This window comes from Chlamydotis macqueenii, unplaced genomic scaffold (genome assembly GCF_036417535.1).
Source record: "Chlamydotis macqueenii isolate bChlMac1 unplaced genomic scaffold, bChlMac1.mat HAP1_SCAFFOLD_206, whole genome shotgun sequence".
Classification (NCBI taxonomy): Eukaryota; Metazoa; Chordata; class Aves; order Otidiformes; family Otididae; genus Chlamydotis; species Chlamydotis macqueenii.
In genome coordinates this window covers 1-7,371 of record NW_028239098.1, presented here as the reverse complement: position 1 = coordinate 7,371, position 7,371 = coordinate 1, and the positions used below count along the sequence as shown (strand labels likewise).

General features: G+C 64.3%; 1 long non-coding RNA gene across 1 annotated transcript; it reads left to right on the top strand.

Moving 5' to 3' along the window:
- The first annotated feature begins 5,136 nt into the window (after nucleotides 1-5,136).
- On the top strand, nucleotides 5,137-6,552 carry LOC147596062 (uncharacterized). Its single transcript, XR_015261638.1, has 3 exons — nucleotides 5,137-5,167; nucleotides 5,535-5,629; nucleotides 6,516-6,552. It is a non-coding gene; the product is annotated as an uncharacterized LOC147596062 (long non-coding RNA).
- The last annotated feature ends 819 nt before the right edge of the window (nucleotides 6,553-7,371 follow it).

Here is a 7,371-nt window from a genome sequence, read left to right as displayed (position 1 = left end):
ATTGCGCTTGCCAATCAGATCGTGTGTAGTGTCCCGCTCCCATCAGCATTTGAGTTTGCACCCCGAATAATGGATCACCCTGTTGTCGAGGCGTTGCAGCTGCCCTATCACAAGCAGCCTGCCAGTACTGAAAGAACTGCAGCTGCTGCGACCTGGACAATCATTCTAATATCATAAGGAGCTAACAACTGTGATGAAAAAATATGCTGCAACACAGATTGAGCATATGATGATTTTAGCCCATACTGAGTAACTGCACTTTTAGCTTCCTTCAATATTTTCCAGTCTAATGCTTTCCACACACTTTTCCCAGTATTATCAGTCACAACTGGAAATGCCATAGGAAAAGGCTCTCCTTCTATCAAAGCATCTCGAATCACCTCTTTCCACTGCACTATCGGATTCAAAACCCCGGCCCCTCCCGCCGGCGTCCCTTGCAAAGGTGCAAAAAGACTGATCTCACCCGATGCTCCGTTCGGAATGAATAGGTTGGATGCTGACAGGTCTCGATGCGGCACAGGCGAAGGAGTTGACAAGTTTCCCAGTGACACTTCTAGGCGAATCTCTAGGGCTTCCAGTCTTTTTAGCGTCTCTTCCAGCTGTGCGTCCTTGGAGCCAGATGAATGTTCATCCCCCTCCTCCTCACGCCGTGGTGGCAGGGAAGAAGGTGGTAACGGGGGATAAACCAGAGCTGTTGGTGCCGGCGAAAAGGCTCGTGACTCTGAGTCTGCACTGGCGCAGCGTGGCGGGGTGCCTGGCGGTGGTACGTCTGATGGTGGTGAAAAGCCTTTGGCAGTTTTTCCCTCTGGTGCCCGCATATCTATAGTTATAGGGGCTGTGGCTGCAGTTCCTGGAGTCCTTGCTGGGGCTCGAACCCCCCCACCCTCAGCACGAGCCGGGGCGGCGGCAGGGCTCGTTAAACCCGAGAACAGCATGCTGGTAGTGGAGGTGGACCCGTCGGCTGGAGTTAAGGCCGCAAAAGCAGATGCAGCAACTGAACGCTCGGCTTTCATGCTTATCAATGTTTCGTTCATTAGCTTCCACACGGTGGAGATCCCTTACTTATTTCATCCCACAGCTTTTTTCCTATCTTTTCCTGTGTCGGGAGTTCAAAAGGATCATCAACTGTGGGGATTAATTCCCTTTTCTTTGCCCACTGCAGCAAAGCTTCTAGGACGGCCGAGTCATAACTCAGTCCTCTCATAGAGAGCATAATAATTCTAGGGCTACCTCCTTTTCCATTATTGCCGGCAGTTTCACAATTGGTGCTCCCTGATTAAGGCACCCCTTTTACTCCCTGATTAAGTACTCACTATTGGTGCTCCCTGATTAAGGCACCCCTTTTACTCCCTGATTAAGTACTCACTATTGGTGCTCCCTGATTAAGGCACCCCTTTTTTGCAGCTTGTCCTGTAGCCCCACATTAACCCCCAGTTGCACCCATTAACCCCCAGTTGACCCCCATTGACCCCTGTTAACCCCCATTAACCCCCAGTTGACCCCCATTAACCCCCAGTGACCCCCAGTAACACCTGGTTGCCCCCATTAACACCCAGTTGACCCCCATTAACCCCCAGTTGACCCCCCGTTGACCCCATTAACCCCCCGTTGACCCCCATTAACCCCCGTTGACCCCATTAACCCCCAGTTGACCCCCATTAACCCCCAGTTGACCCCCATTAAACCCCAGTTGACCCCCCGTTGACCCCCATTAACCCCCAGTTGACCCCCATTAAACCCCAGTTGACCCCCCGTTGACCCCCATTAACCCCCAGTTGACCCCCATTAACCCCCAGTTGACCCCACTGACCCCCATTAACCCCCAGTTGACCCCCTGTTGACCCCCATTAACCCCCAGTTGCCCCCATTGACCCCCAGTTGCTTCCCATTAACCCCCAGTTGCCCCCATTAACCCCCAGTTGCCCCCCATAAGCCCCCCATTGACCCCCATTAACCCCCAGTTGACCCCCATTAACCCCCAGTTGACCTGTGACCCCCATTAACCCCCAGTTGCCCCCATTAACCCCCAGTTGACCCCCTGTTGACCCCCATTAACCCCCAGTTGCCCCCATTGACCCCCAGTTGCCCCCCATTGACCCCCAGTTTCCCCCATTAACCCCCAGTTGCCCCCCATAAGCCCCCCGTTGACCCCCATTAACCCCCAGTTGACCCCCATTAACCCCCCGTTGACCCCACTGACCCCCATTAACCCCCAGTTGCCCCCCACTAACCCCCAGTTGACCCCCATTAACCCCCAGTTGCCTCCATTAACCCCCAGTTGACCCCACTGACCCCCATTAACCCCCAGTTGCCCCCCACTAACCCCCAGTTGCCCCCATTAACCCCCAGTTGACCCTGTCGTCTCTCTGTTGACCCCCCCCACCCCTCCCCCCCCCCAGTTGACCCCCCGCCCCCCCGTCCCCCCACCTCGACCGCCATCACATCGCAGCGTCACCCTACGCACCCCTCCCCCCCTCCAACCGCCATCGCTTCACCTCATTGGTCCCCTCGCCCGCCCTCCCCCCACCTCGACCCCCGATTGACCCCTTGCCCCTCCCCCCGTCGCCCCTCCCCCCCCCGCCCCCCCGCCCCTCCCCCGCTGGTACCAGTACCCCTCCCTGGAGCAACTGGCCGAAATCGTCCCCTGCGTCCTCCGGCACCTCAAGTGAGTGGGCGGGGGGGCGCCCCACGGCGCTGTGGGGCGGGGAGGGGGCCCCTGACCCGTAGCGGGACGGGACGGGGGGGCGGGGTCAGCACCGGCCTGACCCCGCCCACCCCCCCAGCATCGCCAGCGTCGTGGGCATTGGGGTGGGCGCCGGCGCCTTCGTCCTGGCTAAATTTGGGGTGAGATGTGGGGCGGGGCGTCGGGCGGGGCGTGGGGCAGGGCGGGGGGCAGATTTGGGGGGAATGCAGGGCTGCGGGAATCTCGGGGGAGGTTCTGTGGGGCTGGGGGGGCGCTATGGGGCTGGGGGGGTCGCTATGGGGCTGGGGGGCGTGGCTGTGGGGCTGGGGGGGTCGCTATGGGGCGGGGGGGTCGCTATGGGGCAGGGGGGCATGGCTGTGGGGCTGGGGGGTCGCTATGGGGCTGGGGGGTCGCTATGGGGCAGAGGGGCATGGCCGTGGGGCGCTATGGGGCTGGAGGAGGTTAGTGGGGTCTCTGGGCACTTGTGGGTCGCTGGGGGGTTGGGGGCTCGGCTATGGGGCTGGGGGGTCGCTATGGGGCTGGGGGGGTCGCTATGGGGCGGGGGGGCATGGCCGTGGGGCGCTATGGGGCTGGAGGAGGTTAGTGGGGTCTCTGGGCACTTGTGGGTCGCTGGGGGGTTGGGGGCTCGGCTGTGGGGCTGGGGGGTCACTATGGGGCAGGGGGGGCGTCGCTATGGGGCTGGGGAGTCGCTATGGGGCTGGGGGGTCGCTATGGGGCTGGGGGGGGCATGGCCGTGGGGCGCTATGGGGCTGGAGGAGGTTAGTGGGGTCTCTTGGTTGGGTACTTGTGGGTCGCTGGGGGCTCTCGGGGGGGCGTGGCTGTGGGGCTGGGGGGTCGCTATGGGGCTGGGGGGTCGCTATGGGGTGGGAGGGCGTGGCCGTGGGGCGCTATGGGTCTGGCCCCGCCCACAGCTGCTGCACCCCGAGGCGGTGGAGGGGCTGGTGCTGATCAACATCAACCCCCGCGCCAAGGGCTGGGTGGATTGGGTGGCGCACAAGGTGGGCGGGGCCGGCGGGTGGGGAGGGCCAATGGGGAGAGGGGTGGGCAGAAGGGGGCGGGGTTTGGGGGGGGTTCCCTGCTGCTGGCCCCGCGGCGCTGTGGGTCGCTTGGGGTCGCGTGTGGCTCACTGTGGGTCCCTATGGGTCGCCGTGGGTCGCTGTGGGTGGCGGTGGGCGGCCGTGGGTCACTGTGGGTCCCTACGGTGTCTGTGGGTGGCTGTGGGTTGCTGCGGGTCCCTACGGTGTTGGTGGGCGGCTGTGGGTCGCTGTGGGTCCCTACGGTAGCTGTGGGTCGCTGTGGGTCGCTGCGGGGTCCCTACGGTGTCTGTGGGTCGCTGTGGGTTGCTGTGGGTCCCTACGGTAGCTGTGGGTCGCTGTGGGTCGCTGTGGGTCCCTACGGTGTCTGTGGGTCGCCGTGGGTCGCTGCGGGTCCCTACGGTGTCTGTGGGTCGCCGTGGGTCGTGGTGGGTCCCTACGGTCGCTGTGGGTCGCTGTGGGTCCCTACGGTGTCTGTGGGTCGCTGTGGGTCCCTACGGTGTCTGTGGGTCGCCGTGGGTCGCTGTGGGCCGCTGTGGGTCCCTACGGTGTCTGTGGGTCGCTGTGGGTCGCTGTGGGTCACGGTGGGTCCCTACGGTGTCTGTGGGTCGCTGTGGGTCGCTGTGGTGTCTGTGGCTCGCTGTGGGTCGCTGTGGGTCACTGTGGGTCACTGTGGTGTCTGTGGGTCGCTGTGGGTCGCTGTGGGTCGCTGTGGGTCCCTACGGTGTCTGTGGGTCGCCGTGGGTCGCTGTGGGCCGCTGTGGGTCCCTACGGTGTCTGTGGGTCGCTGTGGGTCGCTGTGGGTCACGGTGGGTCCCTACGGTGTCTGTGGGTCGCTGTGGGTCGCTGTGGTGTCTGTGGGTCGCTGTGGGTCGCTGTGGGTCACTGTGGGTCACTGTGGTGTCTGTGGGTCGCTGTGGGTCGCTGTGGTGTCTGTGGGTCGCTGTGGGTCGCTGTGGGTCACTGTGGGTCACTGTGGTGTCTGTGGGTTGCTGTGGGTCGCTGTGGGTTGCTGTGGGTCCCTACGGTGTCTGTGGGTCGCTGTGGGTCGCTGTGGGTCGCTGTGGGTCCCTACGGTGTCTGTGGGTCGCTGTGGGTCCCTACCGTGTCTGTGGGTGTCTGTGGGTCGCCGTGGGTCACTGCGGGTCGCTGTGGGTCCCTACGGTGTCTGTGGGTCGCTGTGGGTCCCTACCGTGTCTGTGGGTGTCTGTGGGTCGCCGTGGGTCACTGCGGGTCGCTGTGGGTCCCTACGGTGTCTGTGGGTCGCTGTGGGTCGCTGTGGGTCGCGGTGGCTCCCTACGGTGTCTGTGGGTGCCGGTGGATCGCGGTGGGTCGCCGTGGGTCGCCGTGGGTCCCACGGGTGCCCCCCCAGCTGTCGGGCCTGACGTCCTCCAGCAGCGAGCTCATCCTGGCGCACCTCTTCACGCAGGTCGGGCGGGGGGGGCACTTGGGGGTCCCGTGGGGGGCCACTTGTGGGTCCGGGGGGCGCTTGGGGGTCTGGGGAGGGCCACTTGTGGGTCCTGGGGGTCAGTTTTGGGGGCCCTCAAGGGGCACTTGGGGGGCCTGGGGGCACTTGGGGGGCCTGTGGGGGGCACTTGGGGGGCCCAGAGTCCACCTGGAAGGCCCCAAGGGCCACTTGTGGGTCGGGGGGGGCACTTACGGGTCAGGGAGCTCAGTTAAGGGTTGGGGGAGGGTCACTTGTGGGTCACAGGGTGGGGGCGGGGTGGGGGCGGGGCTGTGACATGGGGGCGGGGCAGGGGCGGGGCGGGGGCGGGGCTGTGACGCGCAGGCCGCAGGAGGAGCTGGCGGCCGCCCCTCCCCCGGTGCAGCAGGCCCGGCGGCGGCTGGGGGCGGCGCCCAACGCCCCCCTGCTCTGGGCCATGTACAACAGGTACTGGGCAAACTGGGGGCGCTGCGGCGGGGCTGCGGGGCACTGGGACTGCCCTCGGAGCACTGGGATCGAGCTGGGATTGAACTGGGAGGGAACTGGGAGGGGCTGGAATGGAACTGGGGGGACTGGTGGGGACTGGGAGGGGACTGGGAGGGACTGGGAGGGGACTGGGACTGGGCTAGGAGGACTGGGACTGAACTGGGATTGAACCGGGGCGGACTGGAGGGAACTGGGGGGGCTGGGAGGGGCTGGGAGGGACTGGGATTGGGCTAGGAGGACTGGCATCGAACTGGGATTGAACTGGGATTGAACCGGGGGGGACTGGGAGGGAACTGGGGGGGGACTGGGACTGGGCTAGGAGCACTGGGATTGAACCGGGGGGGGACTGGGGGGGACTGGGGGGGGACTGGCAGGGGACTGCGAGGGGACTGGGGGGGACTGCGAGGGGACTGGGGGGGACTGGGATTGAACTGGGATTGAACCGGGGGGGATTGGGAGGGAACTGGGAGGGACTGGGACTGGGCTAGGAGGACTGGGACTGAACTGGGATTGAACCGGGGGGGACTGGGATCGAACTGGGGGGGCTGGGAGGGACTGGGAGGGGACTGGGGGGGGTCTGGGATGGGATTTGGGGGCACTGGGATCAGACTGGGATGGAGTGGGAGGGTACTGGGGAAACTGGGATCAAACTGGGAGGAATTGGAATTGAACTGGGATGGAGCTGGGGGGGGTACCGGGGGGCTGGGAGGGACTGGGAGCAACTGGGATTGAGCTGAGGGGAACTGGAAGGGAACTGGGAGGGACTGGGAGAGAACTGGGGAGAAAACAGGGGGAACTGGGATCAAACTGGGAGGCACTAGGATGAACTGGGACACCCCCCTTGCAGCCGCGGGGACCTGGGCCTGCAGCGCAGCGGGGCCAACAGCCTGCGGTGAGTGACCCCTGACCCCTGACCCCACGTGACCCCCGTGACCCCACGTGACCCCCGTGACCCCCCCCGCGACCCCTGACCTTTGCCCCCCCAGCTGCCCGGTGCTGCTGGTGGTGGGCGACAACTCCCCCCACAAGGACGCCATGGTGAGTGACGTCACTGGTGATGTCACTGGGCCTCCTGTGATGTCACCGGGCCTCCTCTGAGGTCACATGACACCCCCCATGGGGTCACACAGGGTCAGAGGTCATGGGGTCAGAGGTCATGGGGTCACAGAGGGTCAGAGGTCACAGGGGCTCAGAGGACTGCTGGGGGGGGGGGACCGGGCCTTACCGGGGTCGCGAGGTCAGAGGTCAGCCAGGGGTCAGAGGTCACCGGGGAGGGGTCGGAGGTCACGGCCCCACCCGCGCAGCCGGCCAAGCTCACCGAGGCCTTCAAGTACTTCCTGCAGGGCATGGGCTACCGTGAGTACCGCCTAACGAGCCACCGCTAATTAACACTCCTGGGGGGGTAATTAGCGCTCGGGGCGGGTAATTAAGCCGCTCTGCATAATTAATTACCGCCGGGGTGGGGGGCTCGTTTGCGTGCTGGAAGGGGAAAACTCAGCTGAGGTGGGGGAGTTAATTACACCGGGGGGGGGTAATTAGCGGTGCAATTAATTAACCTGGACCTGGGGGGAGTAATTAGCTGCTGTGAGGCAGGAATTAATTGACCTGAGGCTTAATTAACGCTCCTCAGTTCTAATTAACATCACCTCCCCCCTCCACCCAGGGCAATTAAATGCAGTTCCAGGAGGGGGGGGCGTGGCCTG